This window comes from Staurois parvus, unplaced genomic scaffold (genome assembly GCF_062004578.1).
Source record: "Staurois parvus isolate SC_StPar_1 unplaced genomic scaffold, SC_StPar_1.0 ptg001014l, whole genome shotgun sequence".
In the NCBI taxonomy this organism is placed as follows: domain Eukaryota; kingdom Metazoa; phylum Chordata; class Amphibia; order Anura; family Ranidae; genus Staurois; species Staurois parvus.
In genome coordinates this window covers 2,743,193-2,765,857 of record NW_028318810.1, presented here as the reverse complement: position 1 = coordinate 2,765,857, position 22,665 = coordinate 2,743,193, and the positions used below count along the sequence as shown (strand labels likewise).

Genomic DNA, 22,665 nt, shown 5'->3' with positions numbered 1-22,665 from the left:
TTTTTTTTTACCTGCTGGAGTTTTAATGTGTTTCGGTGCAGTAGTTGCCACAAATCTGCAGCTTTTCTCCTGTGCTTTAAGGAAATGTTCTTCATTTGTTGTCATTTTATGCGTGTTAGTACTTGTTTATTTCTGGTTCTGTAAGCTCAGAAATGATGATTTTTACTACTGTGAGGATGCCCCAAACCTGCCAGCAGTAAGCCTTCTATACAAAAGTGAAAACAATGGAGTCCAATGGCATTGATATTTGTATGCATGTTTTGAGTAAGAAACAAATGTGAAAGTACCTAAAGTAAAAAAAAAAACACAATTGTGTTGGAACACAATTCCTATCCACAAGCCCACTCTTTGTAGGATCCATTCACACCATCGACATTTTGCATCACACCGTTTACTTGTTTTACTTCAAAGGATAAGCTGCTCTTTGTAAAAAAAAAAGAAAAGAAAGGAAAGTTTTTGAAGGTAAAAATGTTTTTTTTTTATTTATTTTTTTTGTGCAACCTGGGTGCAATATTAGGCTCCTGCAGAATGTCAGTGTTGCTATCACCACGTACTGGGAGGAGCAGTGAACTACCTAGAGCCGTGGTTGAGGACTATAAGCCGTCAGCTGCAAAAGCTGTTGGTACTTGTAGTTTTCCCGTTCACAAAATTCTGTGAATGGATGACACGGCTGGGTGGACGGAGCGCCGCAAGGCCGTGTTTATTTAAAATGGTGGGTGTGGGGAGAAGATCAGCAGCATGCTGACACAATGAGGATTGGGGGGGGCCTTGTTGCTGCTGCAAAAGTAACTTGTTACATGTTACACCTTGAATACGGGTATAACACGTAACGTTACAAAAGGTGAACTTGTCCTTTAATAAAATTTCACAAAATAACATTTCATTCAGTGCATTGGTGTGAACCGGACTCACAGGAAATGGGCAAATAGGCTCCTGAGCACCTTCTAGTAAATGTGATTTTTCTTTTTTTGTTATGACTTCATATTCACAGCATCTGGAACACCTGGGCCGGACCAGAAAATGACAGATGTAGTGCCATGAAGTACGACCAGGGCACAGGCTGTTGGCAGGGTCCCAACCGGTCCACATTGGTGAGTGTCACTAGGGATGACCGATGGGAATAACATGTTGGATTGCGGGGCATTGCCTGCTGTGACCAAAGTGCAGGGTATGGCTTCATTACAGGATAACGAGACACCTAGAAGGTCACATACACCATATATCTTATGCCTACTCTGCACAGCTATGTAACAGCATTGCAGTCACTTTATAAATACAGCTACATAGCAGTTTTGTAGTCTCCATAAAAGTGCATCTGTACACATACAGCCACGTGGAAGGATTGTACTCGGAATCTTTGGGAACGTGTGAGGAGGCGTGTTTCCCCCTGTATGTTGCACCGTAGCAATCGTGATGAGGTGTTTGATCAGACTAAGACATGCAAATGCCGTCATTTTTCTCCCTTCTGCAGGTGAAATTGTTCTGTGGTAAAGAAACAGTCATCATGTCCACGTCGGAGCCAAGTCGTTGTGAATACCTCATGGAATTCTACACTCCGGCCTCCTGTCAGCAGCCCGCTGGGATTCCCCAACCAGAGGAACATGAGGAGCTGTGACCTCATCAGTCCTATAGGTGCCGTACTGTTCTGAGTGGGAGTGTGAGCGGGGAAAAAGTGTTTTAGGCTCAATACCCACAATAAAATGGTATATGTTGGTTGTAGTGCAGTGCATTGCGGTCTGCTGTACAATGTAAGGGTGTGCCATTCATAATCCATACACCCCAATGTGCTGCACATAGAGCAGGTATATTAGAAAAAACGCATTGGTGGAAGGTCCTTCTATTCATGTCGGTAAACGTCCCTGCTGTTTTGGTCCTGCGGCACTTGTATTTTTCTTGGTCTTGAATTAGTTGGCAAATACAGTATCTCCCAGAAGTGAGTACACCCCTCACATTTTTGTAAATATTTTATTCTATCTTTTCATGTGACAACACTGCAGAAATGACACTTTGCTACAATGTGACGTAGTCAGTGTACAGCTTGTATAACATGTAAATGTACTGTCCACTCAAAATAACTCAACACACAGCCATTAATGTCTAAATCGCTGGCAACAAAAGTGAGTCCACCCCTAAGTGACAAGGTCCAATTAGCCATTTTCACTCCCCAGTGTCATGTGACTCATTAGTGTTACAAGGTCTCAGGTGTGAAAGGGGAGCAGGTGTGTTACATTTGGTGTTATCGCTCCCACTCTCTCATACTGGTCACTGGAAGTTCAACATGGCACCTCATGGCAAAGAACTCTGAGGATCTGAAAAAAAGAATTGTTGCTCCACATAAAGATGGCCTAGGCTATAAGAAGATTACAAACATAAATCACGTGATAGTGCCACTTCAAATCTCATAAATGTACAAACGCATAAATATATAAGTCCAATATGAATAATTCAGTGATGCAACATACACATGCAATGTGCAATTGGTGCTCAATCGTGTAAGTGCCAACACACTTTTCCACTCCAGCTGCGTGTGTATGTGTATGTTGCATCACTGAATTATTCATATTGGACTTATATATTTCTGCGTTTGTACATTTATGAGATTTGAAGTGGCACTATCACGTGATTTATGTTTGTTATCTTTATTCCAATATTATTTGCTGGCACTTGTGTGGGGCACTAAGATGATTTGGTCACTTTAAGATGTGTCATATTTTTCACATTTCATATGTTTTCATTTTTTAATTTTTTTTCCATGTTTTCAATATCATTATTTCACATGTAGGTGTGTTTGGCATTTTTAGCCCATGTAGCAATATTTATAGTGATTCAGTTTATTAGCGCTGCACTATTGTTTAATATTTATTCTGCACTGGTTGGGTATCAGTTTGAGTGTAAGCAGCTGATAGGTAGGGTTTGGGGTCCATTACAGCGCAGGAGGAATTTTTTATCAAACAATTGTCTAGGCTATAAGAAGATTGCCAAGACCCTGAACCTGAGCTGCAGCACGGTGGCCAAGACCATACAGCGGTTTAACAGGACAGATTCCACTCCGAACAGGCCTCGCCATGGTCAACCAAAGAGGTTGAGTGCACGTGCTCAGCGTCATATCAAGATGTTGTCTTTGAGAAATAGATGTATGAGTGCTGCCAGCATTGCTGCAGAGGTTGAATGGGAAGGGGGTCAGCCAGTCAGTGCTCAGACCATACGCCACACACTGCATCAAATTGGTCTGCATGGCTGTCGTCCCAGAAGAAAGCCTCTTCTAAAGATGATGCACAAGAAAGTCTGCAAACAGTTTGCTGAAGACAAGCAGACTAAGGACATGGATTATTGGAACCACGTCCTGTGGTCTGATGACAACAAGATCAACTGATTTGGTTCAGGTGGTGTCAAGCGTGTGTGGAGGCAACCAGGTGAGGAGTACAAAGACAAGTGTGTCTTGCCTACAGTCAAGCATGGTGGTGGGAATGTCATGGTCTGGGGCTGCATGAGTGCTGCCGGTACTGGGGAGCTACAGTTCATTGAGGGAACCATGAATGCCAACATGTACTGTGATATACTGAAGCAGAGCATGATCCCTTCCCTTTGGAGTCTGGGCCGCAGGGCAGTATTCCAACATACCGACCCCAAACACCGCTCCAAGACGACCACTGCCTTGCTAAAGAAGCTGAGGGTAAAGGTGATGGACTGGCCAAGCATGTCTCCAGACCTAAACCCTATTGAGCATCTGTGGGGCATCCTCAAACGGAAGGTGGAGGAACGCAAGATCTCTAACATCCACCAGCTTTGTGATGTCGTCATGGAGGAGTGGAAGAGGACTCCAGTGGCAACCTGTGAAGCTCTGGTGAACTCCATACCCAAGAGGGTTAAGGCAGTGCTTGATAATAATGGTGTCCACACAAAGTATTGACACTTTGGGCCCAATTTGGACCTTGTCATTTAGGGGTGGACTCACTTTTGTTGCCAGCGGTTTAGACATTAATGGCAGTGTGTTGAGTTATTCTGAAGGGACAGCAGATTTACATGTTATACAAGCTGTACACTCACTACGTCACATTGTAGAAAAGTGTCATTTCTTCAGTGTTGTCACATGAAAAGATAGAATCAAATATTTACAGAAATGTGAGGGGTGTACTCACTTCTGTGAGATACTGTATATATCCTTAACTTCCCCCTCTGTGGAGAACAGGGTGGCAGCAGGACTGTTTTACAGCTGCTGCAAAGCTTAGTGCGCTGTGTTCAGAGAATTCAGTGATAGTATTGTACCCAGTGTAGGCGCAGACTCTCCCACAATTACACACTCCGTGGTCATTTTTGTGGTTTTAATACAAACGCTAATAATAAGAGCTTTAGTAAAATTAATGCAAGGCTAAGACTAATTTTTTCTAAACAAAAGAAAAAAAGTATATGTACTGTGGCTGGTCGGCAACCTGTTATGAAGTTCTTTAAGATATGCTCAGTGAGGCAAAACAATACCTTTTTGGGTGCAGAAAAGCAAATGTAAAGGAAGGGTTCTTTTTAACTCCTTTGCCCTGAGGTTTATGTTCTTACTGTGAGACTGTCACTTGTGGCATATAAATTAGAAGCATTTTGTGGGTACAAGGACTGTGCCATATGTGTACAGTGTACTGTATACTGGGACTAGGCTCAGGTTCTTTTCATCCTGCTTTAAGCCATTTCCACTGCTAGGCACAACCTGACCGTGACAACCAATTGCAATGGTGTGCTACATGCACTGCTGGACTTATTTTCTGTTCAATCCCAGCTTTCCTCAGCTGGATCTGAAGATTGAAAAACGCTGGCATAATACAGCCACATGGAGTTGTAGGGAGCTAAGAGAGGATTGGATAAAATGTGTGTAAACATTATGCCCCCGACTTTTTTTTTTTTTTTTTTTACTGCACCCCCAGACCAGACAAACTAAATCCGGCCCTGCCAGGAAAGAATGTGATTATTATTATTATTATTATACAGGATTTATATAGTGCCAACAGTTTGCTCAGCACTTTACAATATAACGGGAGACAATACAGCAACAATACAGTTCAATACAAGAGGGATAGGAGGGCCTTATCCTTGGAGCTTACAATCTAGGAGGGAGGGGCTAGTGGTACAAAAGGTAGTAACTTTGGGGGATGAACTGGTTGGAAGAGTAGAAGATTCCAGTATTATTTGAGGGAAGGATAGGCTTCCCTGAAGAGATAGGTTTGCAGAGTAGGCGATAGTCTGATAAATTGGGGTAGAGAGTTCCAGAGGATGGGGAAGCTCTGGAGAAGTCCTGGAGACGAGCATGGGAGGAGGAGACAAGGGAGCTAGAGAGTAGGAGGTCTTGTGAGGAGCAGGGAGTACGGTTTGGGTGATATTTAGAGACAAGATTGGTGATGTCATTTGAGGCAGAGTTATAAATGGCTTTATACATTATTGTTAATGTTTTGAATTTTATCCGTTGGGCAACGTTAAGCCAGTGGAGGGATTGGCAGAGAGGGGTGACAGATACAGAACGTTAGTAAGGTGGATGAGTCTGGCAGCAGCATTCATGATAGACTGAAGAGGGGATAGCCTGTGATGAGGTAGGCCAATGAGGAGGGAGTTACAATAGTCAAGGCCAGATATAACAAGGGAGTGGATAAGTTGCTTAGTGGTTTCTGAGGTTAGGAACGGGCGTATCTTGGGGATGTTGTGGAGGTGAAGTCTACAAGATTTGGACAGTGACTGGACTTGGGGCTGAAAGGACAGATGGGAGTCTAGGATTACACCTAGTACCCTGGCATGAGGGGAGGGAATGATGCTTGTGTTATTGATCTTGGTGGAGCACAGGGGAGGCATGCAGGGTCTTTTAGATCCTGGATGTCTCAAAATAGAGAATCTGTCACCCAAAATCATCACATAGGGGACTTTTTGTCCCCTATGTGATTTAACAAAAAAAAAAAAAATGTATTTCTTAAAAATGTAAGTTACACCCTAGCATATAATGCCCCTCACCCCCACATATGTACGCACACACAAATGTAAAAGCATGCGCTGGGGCACCTACACATCAAAACGTCAAGTGCGATACACATGTTCTATATCGCCGTGCACACCAGAATGAGAGCGATAATTCTAGTACCAGTCCTCCTATGTAACGCTAAACTGATGACCTATAAGGAGCTTTAAAAGCGTCACCTATAGAAAATATAGGGAACTGAAGTTTGGGACCTTTTTCACGCGTGCATTCAAATTTAAGGTTTGACATGTTGGATATCTGTTTACTCGATGCAATCTCATCTTTTATATTTTACAAGAAAATCTGATAATTTATTGCGTTTTGTGCCCTGAAATTAAATTAAGTGGATTTTTTACTGAAATTTTAAGTTTCATAGATCTTTGTGATAATATCATGTGACATATAAAATTGGAACTGCTGCCATTTTATTTTCTAGGGTCTCTGCTTTCACAAAATATATAATGTTTAAGAGTTTTGTGTAATCAGGCCTTAAATGATTTTTTAAATGTGCACAAAAAACGCAAAAATGGCTCTGGCAGTGAAAGTGATAAAGGATAAGTCCAACACTCCCATTTTCTGAGGAGCAGCCAATCAGTGCTCATTACACTGCAAGGTCTCTTCCCTCCCTGCTAGTCCCCGGGTACGGTGCCGGAGACAGGCAGGGAGGGGAGGAGGAGATATAGAGTGCAATGTTAAAAATATTAAACGTTTAATTCGCCATAAAGTCCCTTTTTTTTTTTTTTTTTTTTAAAAGCCCCAGACAGTCCATAAAGCACCTCAGATTTAAATAGTGTTTTGGTTAAAATATATTTATTTTTTAGTCAGGACAAGTAGACCTGGAGACCGATTTAGTCCCTGAACAAGTAGTTTTTTCAAAAATTTCCACACCCGTTTCTGCCCAGGTACGGGCAGACAGCTTATTGTGAGCCTGCTGGAACCTGGCATTGCACCCACAATCTGATGATCACAGGTGCAATACTTTACAGAATGCAATGTAAAATAATAATAAATGCACATTTTTGGTGCTTGCAAAAAACACGTGCATTTATTATTTTTTTTTTTTTACAATAGGTGAACTTATCCTTTAAACTTGCAGGTTTCTGAGTGTAGACTTCGATCCTTCTTTAAATTGTAATGTAAAATAAATGCACCCAAATACATCCTAAAGACAATGGAAATATGAAAACTGTTCATAAGAAGTCAAGTGTTTGGAATTTTAAATCAAACTGATTGTATTCCTGTCCATGGTAGAATATGAGGGCAGTGCTGGGGTTGATGCTCTTCCAGATAACTAATATGTTTATTTTTGTTGTCAAAGTGAAAACGGAATGACTGTAAAGAGAAAGTTCTCTGGAGCAATTGTCGTCCCCAAGAATCTGTCCAAGGGAACGTCTGACTTGCTGGTGCTTTTCACGCTGGACCACAACTAGGATGTGTTCAAGGTAAGTTTGTTGATATGTTTGGATCGTGGTGTACCGGTGTCCTGACTGCAAGTGTTGTGGATTTATTCTGTGACTCAATAGCTAGTGCAGTAACCACCCCAACAAAATGTTATTGAATGACAGATTCTCTGATTATTATTATTATTATACAGGATTTATATAGTGCCAACAGTTTGCGCAGCGCTATACAAAATGAAGGTTGACATTACAGTTACAATACAATTTGTAACTGTAATGACAACAGTGCAAATTGTACTGATAATCAGAGAGTGAATTAGGAGCATTGTGGCATCATTTTGTTAATAAGGGGCGTATTCTGGAGATGTTGCGGAGGTTGAGGCGGCATGATTTGGACAGGGATTGGATGTGGGCCTGACAGGATATTTCAGAATCCAGGGTTACCCCTAGCACTTTGGCATTCAGGGATGGGTTGATAGTGGTGCTATTGATCCTGACTGAGAAATGGTTTTGGATAGGTTGAGTTTTAGGAAGTGGTGTGACATCCAGTCTGATTTGTCTCTGATATGTCTGTTAGTAAATCGTTAATACGTGAGGGAATTGAGGTGGTGAGCTGAGGAGTAGAGAGGTAGATTTGTGTGTCATCAGCATAGACATGGTATTGGAAACCATGGGAAGCTATCAGCTGACCCAAGGAAGAAGTGTAGATCGAGATTAGGAGAGGTCCAAGGACAGAACCTTGGGGGACCCCGACAGTGAGAGGAGTAGGAGAGGAGAAAGTATAGTTGTAAGTGACACTGAAGGTGCGGTGAGATAGGTAAGATTTGAACCAACGGAGAGTACAGTCACCAAGACCAAGTAAATAGAGTTTTTTTGAGGAGGAGGGGGTGGCCAACTGTGTCAAAGGCAGCACAGAGGTCCTAGAGCAAGAGTACGGAATAGTGACCATTGGTTTTCGCGGTTAGTAAGTCGTTTGTGAGTTTTAGGAGAGCAGTTTCTGTGGAGTGTTGTGGGTGAAATCCAGACTGAAGGGGAACGAGAAGGTTATTCTCAATAAGGTGGCAGCTCAGCTGGTTGTAGACTAGACATTCAAGGAGTTTGGAGGCAAAAGGGAGTAAGCAGATGGGTCTTAGGTTGCTAAGATTGCTGGGGTTCAGTGAGGCCTTTTTAAGTATGGGGGCGACTAGCACATGTTTTAGAGAGTTGGGGAAGATGCCAGTAGAAAGGGAGAGACTGACGATACGAGTTAAAGAGTGAAGAATAGAGCCAGAGGATGACCGAAGTATTTGCAAGGGAACAGGGTCCAGGGGGCAGGTGGTTAGGTAGGCTTTAGAAACGTTTACCAACCTCCTCTATAGTAGCTGGGTTAACCAAGGGAAGTATAGATTGTGCAGGTAGACAAGGAGTGTAGGGTGAGGGAGATATCTGTACAGTAGAGATCTCGTCACTAATTGTATCAATCTTATTTTTGAAGTGATTAGCGATCTCCTGGGCAGTGAGTGAGTTAGCGGCTGGAGGTAAAGGATGAAGTAGAGTTAAATGGAGAAAAGAGTTGATGGGGATTGCGTGAGAGGGTGTTAATGAGAGTGATAAAATAGGTCTGTTTGGCAGTGTGGAGACAGGAATTGTATTTTTGAAAGGCAGATTTATATTGATTGAAGTCTTGCTGGGGCTTAGTCGTATGCCATAAACGCTCAAGAGCATGGCTACATTTTTTGAGGCATCTGGTATTGTCTTTTTGCCAGGGCTGTAGCGGTTAGGGCCTAGGTCTGTGTGTAGTGAGGGGGGCCAATGTGTCCACAGTGGATGACAGTGAACTGTTGTAGACAGAAGTGGCCAGGTTGGGACAGGACAGGGCTGAGATTTTGTCATAGAGACAATCTGTTGCCGAAAAAAAGAAGAGAAGGGTTAAGATAACGAAGGTTTCTACCGGTAACTGGTAGTTGGAAGCCAAGGAGAGAGTGAGGCTAATAACGGAGTGATCAGAGATCGGAAAAAAGTTGGTGAGGTTGCAAAGAGTGCTGTCAGGAATGGACTTGCCAATAGTGGTGGGACTCACCTGCCTTGTGGGCTGCAGTACCAGGGCTGGCCAGCGGGTGCTCTCAACAACCAGAGGTTCACTTCGGCAATTAGCCATCACCTGGGGCTGATTGCAGGTGGTGTATTTAAGGGATGGCCAGACCTGCAGTCTGTGCCTTGGTGTGTGTTTTTCCATGGGCCCCTGTATCTTGTAACCTGCATTCCTGTTCCTGTTTCTGCCTGACTTGTTGCCGACCCTGCCTAATCCTGACTTCTGCTGACTTCTCCTGTTTGATCCCTGGCTTGTGACCCTGACCATTCTCTGCCTGACCCCCTGTACCTACCTGTCCGTTAGTTGCTGTACCCGGCTCGTGACCTGACTACTCTCCGCCTGCTCCTCCTGTACCTACCTGCCCGATAGTTATCGACACGGCCTGCCTGGCTACGTTGTGCTCTATATGTGTATGTACCTGTGTATCTATATCAGTTTAGGTTTGGGTTTGTTTTACCTTGTTGTATGAATTTGTGTTAGCTTGGTGTTTGGTGCACTGCGTTTATATTTGTATTGTTAGTCTTAATAAATTGTCTTATTTATACCATATCTGAAGCCTGCGTTTCCCTGTGTCAGTCCACACACTTCTGGTCACACCCGCATCCCTGACAAGTGCATAGGTAGGAGAATACAAGGTTGAGGCAGTTCCCATTAGAGTGAGTAGAAGCATGTGTCCATTGTTTTAGTCAATAGAAGTGGTTAGGCTCAGAAGTTTAGAGGTAGCAGGAGTTTTAAGATAAGCAGGGATGTTTAAGTCACCAAGAATGATTGTGGGAATTTGAGAAGAGAAAAAGTAAGGCAGCCAGGCAGAGAAGTCAACAAGGAAGCGTGATACCGGTTCAGGAGGCTGATAGATCACAGCAATTCTTAAAGAAATTGGAGAGAATAGACGTATACAGTGAACTTCAAATGAGGAGAGGGAGGTCCTGAAAAGTGCTTTGAGGGGATAGGAGGATTCCAACTCCACCTCCTTTCCATCCACTAGACCTGTAAGAGTGAGTCCAGAGGAGACCACCATGGGAAAGGGCAGCAGGAGAGGGAAAGTCAGATTCATGAAGCCAGGTTTCTGTAGTTGAAGGAAAACCGAGGGCTGGGCCCACAAATTCAGAGGGTACACGATGCCACAATTACGTTTACTGAAGAGTTATAGTGATCATGTAGTTGAGCATACGTAAACAGAATGATAACAGCGCATAACCATACAGTAAGAATAATACTGTCTAACACTAACCCCGTACTTGCGGACTTTTCCCCAATGTCCAGAAAGCAGCCTGGCTGCGCCTGAATGTTCCTGAGCAAGATATAACGTTGGGGTGCACCCTAAGTATTGCGCAATACTATTTGTAATCCAAAGGAAAGTGGAGTATGTCTCTTGTAACTTTCTGGTATATATAAAATGTCACTGACCACGTGTGGTGCGATGTGCTGCGGCAAAGCCGCACTTACGGTTCCCTGCCAGGCTCTTGGTGTTTTCTCCTGACCCACTCCGGAACCAGACCACACAGTCACTTGTTTCCTGGCCTCGTTGTGGATCTTCCTTAGGTGCCCTTGCCAGATTCCACTGTGAGCCGTAAATCCTCTTCCAGGCCCCACACAGATTCTCCAGACGTCCTCAGCATCCAAAAGCCAGACCCAGACTCCACTTCCTCCTCAGAGTTTGTGATGCAGTAAGTCATTTCTTAATTGCACCCTCAAACCTGCATTTACAGTTCACTATGACCCTTCTGAGGGTCCTACTCGGCCCCTAAATTAGTATTCATGAAACTTTATAGGGTAAATAAGCATTTATCTTGTCTTAGCAAAAGTCACTACAAAATCGATTCTTGTACTTTGCTGCCATCTACTGACCAAAGAGCATATTACAGGCACAATATAGTTTAACATTAGATGTCAGTATTCATCCATGCGTCACACCCTTACATAGTTGCAAGTAGGTTAAAGGAGTTAGTGATTCAAAGGTCATGGACAGAAGTGAGTTTGTTACAGACAGAGCAGACATTCCAAAGGGCACAGGAAAAGGGGAGGCTGGTTCTAGAAAGAAGAGGAATAGTAACCAGATTGTGTGGATTGCGGCCGCAGTTCGAGGATAAGGTGTGTTGGTCAAATGAGAAAGATGGTGGCCCAGGATTTGGGAAATGTCTCCCAGATGTTAGGAGATGCAGAAGGGTGAGAGAGGTAATATGGGAGTGTGACTTATATGGAGGGACAGGTCCCAGTGTCCTGGAGGTTTTATTAGGATGTGAGTTCAGAATTAGCAGGAGTTGATGAGTACAGTAATAAGGTGAAGGTAGGAGTGAGGGTGATATATATGAGTTGTGGGGTGGAGAAGAGGGGTGTAGGAGAGAGAGTTTGAAGAGAGAGGATACAACTGTGAGAAGGAGGAGTAGGGAGTGCATGTTACAGAGTGGTGAGATGAAGAAGCAGACTGGGTAAGAGATGAAAGAGTGGAAGAGGAAACAGGTCACCTGTAGTCTGTTTAGTATTTGAAGTCGTCTGCTGTGGTTTTGCTGAAGTGCAGAGCCAAAGTGCAATGCTCAATACTTAATCCAAGATGATAGTTGCCAATGCTACCCATGGCTGTGCTGCCTCTGGCTGTGCCTCCCCTAAGGAAGGTCTAAATTTTTACTGAGTTGGGTGGGGGTATTGCCAATTAATCAATGAGGAATGCATAGGAGAGACACATGGCTAGCAGGGCAAATTTCTCACACCAAAGGAGGACAAAAAGACTGCAGGAGGGCAGAGTTGTAAAGATTAGGATCAACTCATAAATTTGGGTAAGACAATAAGAGCAAAATAAACACCACAGTAATATGGACAGAGTTAGAGCTCGTTCACACTTGACTTATCTCTAACTCTTGCCAAACGCTCCTATAGTGTTTGACAGGCATTTGGGAAGCGTTTTTGAGGCATTTACCAAGCATTAAAACCGCACCACAAACACCTATAATGAAGTTTAATGGTATTAATGCTCCACAAACGCCCAGGCGTTTGAGGAGCGTCACCATAGACTTGAATGGGAGGTTTCAACTCCTCCTGACTCAACATGAGGCGTCAGTTTTGCGGCGACGCAACGCTTCAGTGTGAACAGCACTGTGTGCTGCCATGTGCAGAATATTCATAGGTGTTTGAGAAACGTTAAAAACACTTCCCAAACGCCTGTCTGACGCCTGCTGACAAAGCTAGTGTGAACGTAGCCGTAAAGATTTGGGAAGCAGTAAGAATTACCAAGAACATTGATAGCCATGAATCGGCTTCAGTTAGAGGTGGATTTTAAAAGCAGTATAGATTACCATATAGCAGTGCAGGGTGAATTCGCATTCATACATGGCATGGGCGATAGTACAGATGGATATTGCTTGCAGACATTTACCATATAGCAGTGCAGGGTGAATTCGCATTCATACATGGCATGGGCGATAGTACAGATGGATATTGCTTGCAGACATTTACCATATTGCAGTGCAGGGTGAATTCGCATTCATACATGGCATGGGCGATGATACTTCTATTTTGCTCCTGACTAAAAATAAGCAGTGGCTGTAGGGCCAGTTATTGGGGCAGGGTGAATTCGCATTCATACATGGCATGGGCGATAGTACAGATGGATATTGCTTGCAGACATTTACCATATTGCAGTGCAGGGTGAATTCGCATTCATACATGGCATGGGCGATGATACTTCTATTTTGCTCCTGACTAAAAATAAGCAGTGGCTGTAGGGCCAGTTATTGGGGAGGGTGGGGAAATAACAGGGATTGTCAGTGTTTCAGTGTTAAAACCCTGCAAAAGGATTGTGGTGCAGAATTCCAATGGGTTACATTTAAGAAGACTTAATTGGGAGAATCCTGTCATTTCCAGTTGCTTTATGATGTTGAGTGAGTGTGCCCTGATCTCCCAACCTACAGTCAGTTGGGCAGGTTAGAAGTCCCAGTTGTTAAGTCTTTACCTGCTCAAATATTACTTTATCCTGTGAATTGTTGAACACATTTAAGTGCTTTCCAATTCGTCCATCACTACTCCCTAGACCAGTGGTCTCCAAACTGCTGCTCGAGGGCCATATCCAGTCCTTTACTTGCCTTTATCTAGCCCTTTGGACTTCCAAATTATTATGCAAATGATATTTTTCTCATTTACCTAAATAATTGATGTAAATAACAGTCGGCATAATTCTCATGTTATCAACTATTAAGAGTACAATTCAAATTTGATTGAACAAACCTCCTAATGATAACAGGATTTTTTTGAAACCTAAAACACTTACAATGCGCTGTTCCAAATTATTCCGCACAGTAAGTTTCAAAACACTTTATAGGTTGTAAAGAACTGAAAATTGTAGTTTCTTGTGTTTGCAGCATATTTACTGAAATCAAAAGCTATTTCAATCAAACTTTTAACAACATTTTAACAGGTCACGTTACATTTTAACATGGGACCCTTTATTTGATAGCAGCTTTACAAGTCTTGCATCCATTGAACTTGTGAGTTTTTGGACAGTTTCTGCTTGAATTTGTTTGCAAGATGTCAGAATAGCCTCCCAGAGCTACTGTTTGGATGTAAACTGCCTCCCACCCTCATAGATCTTTTGCTTGAGGATGCTCCAAAGGTTCTCTTTTACAAAAAGCTTTATTGAAAAATAAGCAAAGATGAACAGACAATCGTAACAAAAATTCAATGACCAACATTTACATAGTACAATAAATGAAGGGAAGCTGGTGCAAGGCATGCATCAATAAAGGCAAAATCGGAAAAGTTTACATAGGTGCCCGGAGGGAGGGGATGGGGAGGGAGGTTGGGAGAGAACGGGCAACAGACCTTTGTGGGCAATGATAATGTAAACTCCAAAGGGAAGTATTGCTATATCAACATTATAATAAACAGGAAAGGCCCGAGAAAAGGCCGCATCAAAAAACAGCACATATTCATGACCTAGAATTTAAAAAGAAATCTAGATTGCATAAATAGCCTTACGAATGCAGCGTAGAGAACAGGAGGTACAATCCGTAAATTATGTTTAAGAGCAGAGTAAACAGAAGAGTAGAAAAAGACAAATAGTAGAGAGACATGGACAACACACACAGACACACAACAAAAAAAAAAAAAAAAAAAAAAAGGGGGGAGAGGGAGGGGCCCCGGGGGGATCACAGCAGAATCCATCCTCATATCGATAGAAGGGACTGGTCGAATCTCGAGGGCTGGGCTACGTCCAGCCAGGGACGCCATATCTGCAGAAATTTTGTATGGGTATCCAATAATATGGCCGTCAGTTTTTCATTGACCATTATGAAGTTCATCCGGTTTTTGACAGCCTCAAAGCTAAGAACAGGAGTCTTTCAAGCCCTCGCAATCGTCAACTTAGTTGCCATAAATAAATGTGATGCCAGTTGCCGTTCAGAGCGGAGAAGGCCCTCTGGTGGTTTAAATAGAAGCGCTTCATATGGATTACGCTTAATGTCTGTATGAAGAATAGTGCGGAGGAGGGCATACACCCTAATCCACAACCTGCTTACCTTAGGACAAGTCCACCAGATATGTGCCATGGTACCTAATTGCTGACATCCCCGAAAACAAACCGGGGAATAGGTAGGAATAAAACTAGCTAGACGGGCAGGCGTATAAAACCATCGGTATAGAATTTTGTAGGCATTCTCAAGAATAATAACATTCCTGGAACACTTAGATAATGTTTGGGTCATGAGCTGCCAGTCTTGTTGATCCAGGGTTCCCCCTAATTCCGACTGCCAACGCTGATGGTAGGAACGAACCGGAGGGGTTCTATATGACATAATGGAAGAATAAATCAGGGAGATCAGACCTGGAGCATGAGGTCTATGTCTACACTGGCTTTCAAAAGGGGATAAACGGTAAGGTCCTGGATGCGTACGTATTAGAGTATGAATAAAGTGACGAAGTTGAAGATAACCAAAATGTTCTCGGAGGGGAATGTTATAAGAAGAACGCAAAGTGTCAAAGGTAATTATTCTGGTGGGGGATAGGAGTGAATGAATATCATAAAAACCATGTGTCTGCCACCAGACAAACTGTCTAGGGTTATCCTTACCCGGAGGGAATAATGGGTTATGCAATAGACGTAGCAGAGGCAGATGAGGAGAGATAAGGCCAGCGGAGTATTTTATAGAATCCCAAAGACGAAGCGAAAGTGTCAGCGTTGGGCTAAGATTAGATGGACGCTGAGCATTAGGGAGCCAGGGCAAGGAGGGGAGCGGTATCGGGTGAGAGTCCATCATATCTACTACAGCCCACAGGGGGAAATGGTGAGAAGCATGAATATGAGCTAAAGGGGCAATGTTAGCCGCCAAATAATAGGACTGGAGATTTGGAACAGATAACCCGCCCGCATTCCGCCGCGCAAATAAAATGTGCTTGCTAATTCTAGGTCGAGAGGAGCCCCAAATAAAGGACAAAAGTTTTCGCTGATGTATACGCAATATATGCGAAGGTACTGAAACTGGCAGAACACGAAATAGGTATAATAGTTTAGGAAGGTAGGTCATACGGATTGCATTAATTCTGCCAAACCATGATAACGGGAAATGGGACCAAGAGGACAAAAGCTCAGTCAACTCATGAAAAACAGTGGGAAAGTTAGCCTGATACAGTCCATCATATGTCGGGGTAAGCTTAATTCCTAGATATGGTAAGGCCGAAAGCCATTGGAAGGGGAACGTTTGCTTCAAAGTAGTCAGAAGTGATGGTGGGAGGGTAACTGACATAGCTCTTGATTTAGCTGGATTGACGTGTAAACCTGAGAGGGTGGCAAAAGAATCAAGAACTGCTAGTAAATTAGGCAAAGTAATCCCCGGATTCGAGATTGACAATAATATGTCATCCGCAAACAACGATAATTTATGTTGGGAGCCCGCCACATCGATTCCCTTAATATCAGGATGTACACGGATTGCTTCTGCCAACGGTTCCAGGGCTAAGATAAAAAGTAAAGGGGAAAGCGGGCAGCCCTGCCTAGTACCTCTAGCAACCGAGAACGTAGAAGACTCAAATCCGTAGTATCTAAGCTTCGCTTGAGGGGATGTATATAGTGAAGAGATCCATCGCAAGAAGGAAGGACCGAAGCCAAAACGATGGAGGACCGACAGGAGATACGGCCAGGATAAAGTGTCAAAAGCCTTGTTGATGTCCAAGGATAAGAGCATCATATCGATTTTACGAGTATGGGCCAAATGTTGCAATTGTAAAATACGTCTAATGGCATCTCCGGCCTGCCTATGGGGAACAAATCCCACCTGATCCTTTTTAATCAGACGAGAAAGGAAGGAATTCAATCGAGTAGCCAAAATCTTAGTAAGAATCTTCATATCGATATTGGTAAGAGAGATAGGCCTATAATTAGCCCAGGAAGAATGATCTCGGTCCGGTTTAGGGATCATAACTACATTAGCAGTTAAAGAGTCCGGGGAAAAATTTGAACCTCCCTTCACCGCATTAAACATAGCGGCAAGGTGGGGAGCGAGCACATCAGCCAATTTCTTATAATATAGTGCCGTGTATCCATCAGGACCTGGGCGTTTGCCTGTTTTCAGTTCCGCTATACATTGCAAAACTTCAGATACTTGGATATTGCGATCCATCAGATCCTTATGGGCCGGTGTTAAAGTAGGTAATGACAAACTAGATAAGAAGTCAGAAATAGACTGAGGGTCAGCCCGGGTGGGATCAGAGTAAAGTTTAGCTAGTCTGTGCCGGAACTCCTCTAAAACCGTTACTGGGTTGCTCGTAAGGGTATTGTGACGAGTACGTAAAGATATCGGTTTAGGGTGTTGCGCAAAAGAACGCAATCTACGGGCCAACATAGAGTCTGGTTTGTTAGCTTTGCAATACCACTTCTGGCGAGTCCAACGTAAGGAGCGCTCAGCCTCATCTGTTAAACACAGATCCAACTCCAAAGGTTCTCAATAGGATTGAGGTCAGGGGAGGATGGAGGCCACACCATGACTTTCTCTCCTTTTATCCCCATAGCAGCCATTGATGCAGAGGTATTCTTTGCAGCATGAGATGGTGCATTGTCATGCATGAAGATGATTTTATTACGGAAAGCATAGTTCTTCCTTCTGTACCAGGGAAGAAAGTGGTCAGTCATAAACTCCACATACTTTGCAGAGGTCATTTTTACACCTTCGGGGACCCTAAAGGCGCCGACTAGCTCTGTTCCCATGATTCCGGCCCAAAACATGACTCCACCACCGCCTTGCTGACGTCGCAGCCTTGTTGGAACAGGGTGGCCGTCCACCAACCATCCACTACTCCATCCATTTGGACCATCCAGGGTTGCACGACACTCATCAGTGAACAGGACTGTTTGAAAATTAGTCTTCATGCATTTTTCTGCCCAATGCAGCTGTTTCTGCTTGTGAGCATTGGTTAGTGGTGGCCGAATAGAAGGTTTATGCACAGTTGCAAGACTCTGGAGGACTCTACACCTTGTTGTCCGTGGGACTCCAGAGGCACAAGCAGCTTCAAATATCTGTTTGCTGCTATGTAATGGTATTTTAGCAGCTGCTCTCTTGATCCGATGCATGGATCTGGCAGAAATCTTCCTCAATGTGCCTTTATCTGCACGAACCCGTCTGTGCTCTGAATCAGCCACAAATCTCTTAATAGTGCGATGATCACGCTTAAGTTTTCGTGAAATATCGAATGTTTTGATACCTTGTCCAAGGCATTGAACTATTTCACTCTTTTTGGCAGCAGAGAGATCCTTTTTCTTCCCCATATTGCTTGAAAACGGTGCTCTGCTTAATAATGTGGAACGCCCTCCTTCAGTAGTGTTTCCTTAAATTGGGCTCACCTGCTAATCTAATTATCACAGGTGTCCGAGATTGTGTTCAGTGATCAAAAGAGCCCTGACACACAATGCCATCCATGAGTTAAACTGAAAAACAAAATATTTAATCTTTGTGACACTTAAATAGAATTTGCATAATAATTTGGAACAGGGTGTATTCCTCCCTCTGACCAACAATGAGGTATTATTCCTCCCATCAGTGATGGACTATTCCTTTCACTGACACCAGCTATGTTTTTTGTGTTAAGTGTTAAGCTAAGTGTTTTTTTTTTTTTGTTTTTTTTTTTTAGATTCCTGGAAGTTTGCAGGAATGGTCAGTGATAAGCTGGTGGTTACTCGGCAGGGAAGAGACCCAGACAGACACAGGTGGATATACCGTATTTTTTGCTCCATAAGATGCACCTAGGTTTTAGAGGAGGAAAACAAGAAAAAAAATATTTTGACCCAATGGACTGCAGACATAATACAGGAGATGACCGGAGACTGCGGACATACTACAGGAGATGACCAGAGACTGCGGACATAGTACAGGAGATGACCAGAGACTGCGGACAAACTACAGGAGATGACCGGAGACTGCAGACACAGTACAGGAGATGACCAGAGACTGCAGACACAGTACAGGAGATGACCAGAGACTGCAGACACAGTACAGGAGATGACCAGAGACTGCGGACAAACTACAGGAGATGACCAGAGACTGCAGACACAGTACAGGAGATGACCAGAGACTGCGGACAAACTACAGGAGATGACCGGAGACTGCAGACACAGTACAGGAGATGACCAGAGACTGCAGACACAGTACAGGAGATGACCAGAGACTGCGAACACAGTAGAGGGGATGAGCAGAGACTGCGGTCACAGTACAGGGGATGAGCAGAGACTGCGGTCACAGTACAGGGGATGAGCAGAGACTGCGGTCACAGTACAGGGGATGAGCAGAGACTGCGGTCACAGTACAGGGGATGAGCAGAGACTGCGGTCACAGTACAGGGGATGAGCAGAGACTGCGGTCACAGTACAGGGGATGAGCAAAGACTGCTGACACAGTACAGGGGATGAGCAGAGACTGCTGACACAGTACAGGGGATGAGCAGAGACTGGTGACACAGTACAGGGGATGAGCAGAGACTGCGGACACAGTACAGGGGATGAGCAGAGACTGCAGACCTTTGGGGAGGGAGGGGTAGCAGGTACCCACTCCCACTTGCACTGAGTTGTCCTCCCTCCCCGTCTTCTGGGACACTGACAGGTCCCAGAAGACTGCTGGACCACTCACAGAGAGCAACACTTCTCATGCATGCGCAGTGGGCACCCGGCTGTCACAGCCTGGTGCCCACACTAAAGATGCCGGTGCTGGGAGAGAAGACTGTAGAGCTCTGGACCGAGGAACAGGTAAGGGCTCTGCTGCAGAGAAGAGCCGAGTGGCCGGCCAGGTATTCTGACACGGCGGCAGCAGGAATACCAGACCGGCTGCTCCATATTCGCTCCATAAGATGCACAGACATTTTTCTCCATTTTTTTTTTTGGGGGGGGTAATGCATCTTATGGAGCAAAAAATACGGTATATCAAATGTCTTTTTCCAGCCAATTGCTTTTCCGGGGGGTTTCACATTGTTTCTAATATATGGGTAAATTTAAGAGCTGTTTTGAAAGATGGATGGGTCCCTATTCAACTGTGCATTTCCTAGCCCCGTGGAAGACCACGCTTTTAGGATGGTCTAATATTTAATAAAATACAGCCTGTGAATTGCCCAGGGAGCAGCATTAACATTGTGGCTTGTAGTACATCCATAATTTTATACTAATAAGCTGTGTATTGGGTCTGTGCACAGGATGGGTCTCTCCATGGTGTTTGGGTGACAGGTTCTCTTTGATAAAATTCAACCTTCATTCTTCCTTGCAAAGTAAACGCATGAAGGTTAAATTAATCTGCACATTCAGGATAAAGCGACAGGTTCACCATAATGCCAACCTCCACAAATGCAAATACTTTCCTGGTTTTTGCTCCTCAGCCAATCTGTTCAGTTGGAAATGAAAGTAAAGCCCCGAAGGAGTGGTGTTTGTGAAGTCATGCTGGTGCTTGTTGAAGGGGGGGAATTGTTGGGAAAGGGTGAGGGATTACAGGAAACATTGATTTTCTCTTTTTTTAATCAACATACAGGATAAATTTAAAGTGATGTAAGGTTGTACTTTTTTTTAAGGCAAACCGCTCCAATCCTCTTCTTTTTTGTGTCATGTCCTCCTGCAGTCAATTCAATTTGTTCATTCTTCTTCTCTTTTCCAACAGATGGAGCGCAAGACTCCATGTCACTACCTGGGAACCATGAATGCTGTGCCCAGTGGGATGAAGCTCCATGACCTCAGAATCCCCATCCTCCTTCCCTCCTGATCACTGCAGTAAAAGTCGCCAACAGACTCATTCCATCCATCCATCCATCCATCCTGCATTGCTGCTCTGTGCACCTTCATGTACGTAGTCATGATTTCTGTGTGCAGTGTTTAATTTTATTAAATTTAGACCTTTCCCACTGGCTGCTGTAGTTTTTCTTCTAGTTTGTGGTGAACAAACAAAATGCTATTCGTGTTAGCTACAATAGACTTGCTCAGTATCTAAACCAGCGGTCACTAAATGGCGGACCACAGTCCGAGAACGGCCCCAAAATGCTCCCTTCTGGACCGCCAGCCTGCAATGACAGATCTGCCGCTGAGCAGGGCGGTCCTCACAGCAACATGACATCACGTGTGTGCGCCCCGCCCCTTGCAGCTCACTGTCTCTCCGGCTCCCTCTCCCTGCCTGTACACAAGCATTCTTCAGCAAGGATCCTGACACAGCTCCTGTCTGCCCTTAAGGTAGGGTGTAGTCTTACAGGGGCACTCTGATGGGCACATTTAATGTTAGAGTCATGCTGATGGGCACATTTAATGTTAAGGTGCACTGTGATGGACACAACATAGAATGTGCCCATCAGAGTGCCCCTTACTATAAATGTGCCCATCAGAGTGTCCCTTAATATAAATGTACCCATCAGAGTGCCCCTTACTATAAATGTGCCCATCAGAGTGCCCCTTACTATAAATGTGCCCATCAGAGTGCCCCTTACTATAAATGTGCCCATCAGAGTGCCCCTTACTATAAATGTGCCCATCAGAGTGCCCCTTATTTTATGTTAAGGGTGCACTCTGACGGCCCCATGTTATGTTAAGGGGGCACTCTGATGGCCCCATGTTATGTTAAGGGGGCACTCTGACGGCCCCATGTTATGTTAAGGGGGCACTTTGACGGGCCCATGTTATGTTAAGGGGGCACTCTGACGGGCACATACTGTGGAAAGGGGCACTCTGATGGGGAATATGATTTAAAGGGGTACTCTGAGTGAAAGGGGGCACTCTGATGGGAATACCTGATGTAAGGTGGCACTGTGATGGGGACACCTGTTGTAAAGGGGGCACTCTGATGGGCACACCTGATGTGATGGGAATACATGATGTAAAGTTGCACTCTGATGGCGACACTTAGTGTAAGGGGGTGCACTGATGGGCACACTCTATTTGGACCTCGGCCAGAAGAAAATTTTAGTGACCGGACTTCTTGAATTTTAATTCAATACCCCTGATCTAAAAAACTGTTATTGATCATCCTAAATTGGTGTAGTGACTCCTCCTGGCTAGAAAAGGAAAAACCTCCAGCACAGAGGTGGGCTGATATTACCCCAGGGTGGATCCATGGCCGCAGTGGAGAGTTACAGTGATGAAGGGCACCTAGCACTTTAGTATTTTATAGTATTCTGCTCTGGCTCATAAGAGAGAGAGGATTAGGGATTGAGATACCTCCAGCAACATGGGTTCAAAACGTCATCACACTCTCTGAGGGCAGACTCCAATCTTCCTCCAACAGGACTTCTTTTCCTGGCTCTCCAGCTTGGGTACTGTATGCTCCTTGACCTGGCAAGGCAGCTTGAGGATTTTCCTTGTGGTTTACCAAGACTGACATAAATATCTATAATCTAGTATTGCTGCAGCTCCCTTGTTTATTGCCCTAAGCGTCAGTGATTCCTAGTAGCAGCAGCCAGGAACACCAACACTGAGTTTAGGGGAGAGCCAAGTAAAAGACTATTGATCAACCTGGCAGAACTAAATTTACTAGTCACCTCTGTTTATGGCAGGGTGGCTACACTGGGCAAGTTGAAATGAGCAGATCGGTTATCAGGAAAAAACACATAAATACATTTTAAAAAAAAAGGTGAAATTATTCTTTAACTCTGTTTTGCAGATAAAAAAATGTGCATTTATTATTTATTTTTTTACTTGGAGCCTAGAAAGCATTGCACCCACAATTAGCAGATACAGGTGCCATGCAGGACTCCTGTAGACCTGTCAGTGTATC

General features: G+C 44.1%; 1 long non-coding RNA gene across 2 annotated transcripts in view; it reads left to right on the top strand.

Moving 5' to 3' along the window:
- LOC149441204 (uncharacterized) overlaps positions 1-20,812 on the top strand; it is a 32,402-nt gene extending 11,590 nt beyond the window's left edge. For both annotated transcript variants that reach the window (XR_016307425.1, XR_016307426.1), the window contains exons 4-7: positions 992-1,091; positions 1,472-1,632; positions 7,305-7,428; positions 20,569-20,812. This is a non-coding gene — a long non-coding RNA (uncharacterized LOC149441204). The remainder of the gene's footprint in view (positions 1-991; positions 1,092-1,471; positions 1,633-7,304; positions 7,429-20,568) is intronic.
- Positions 20,813-22,665: the final 1,853 nt, after the last annotated feature.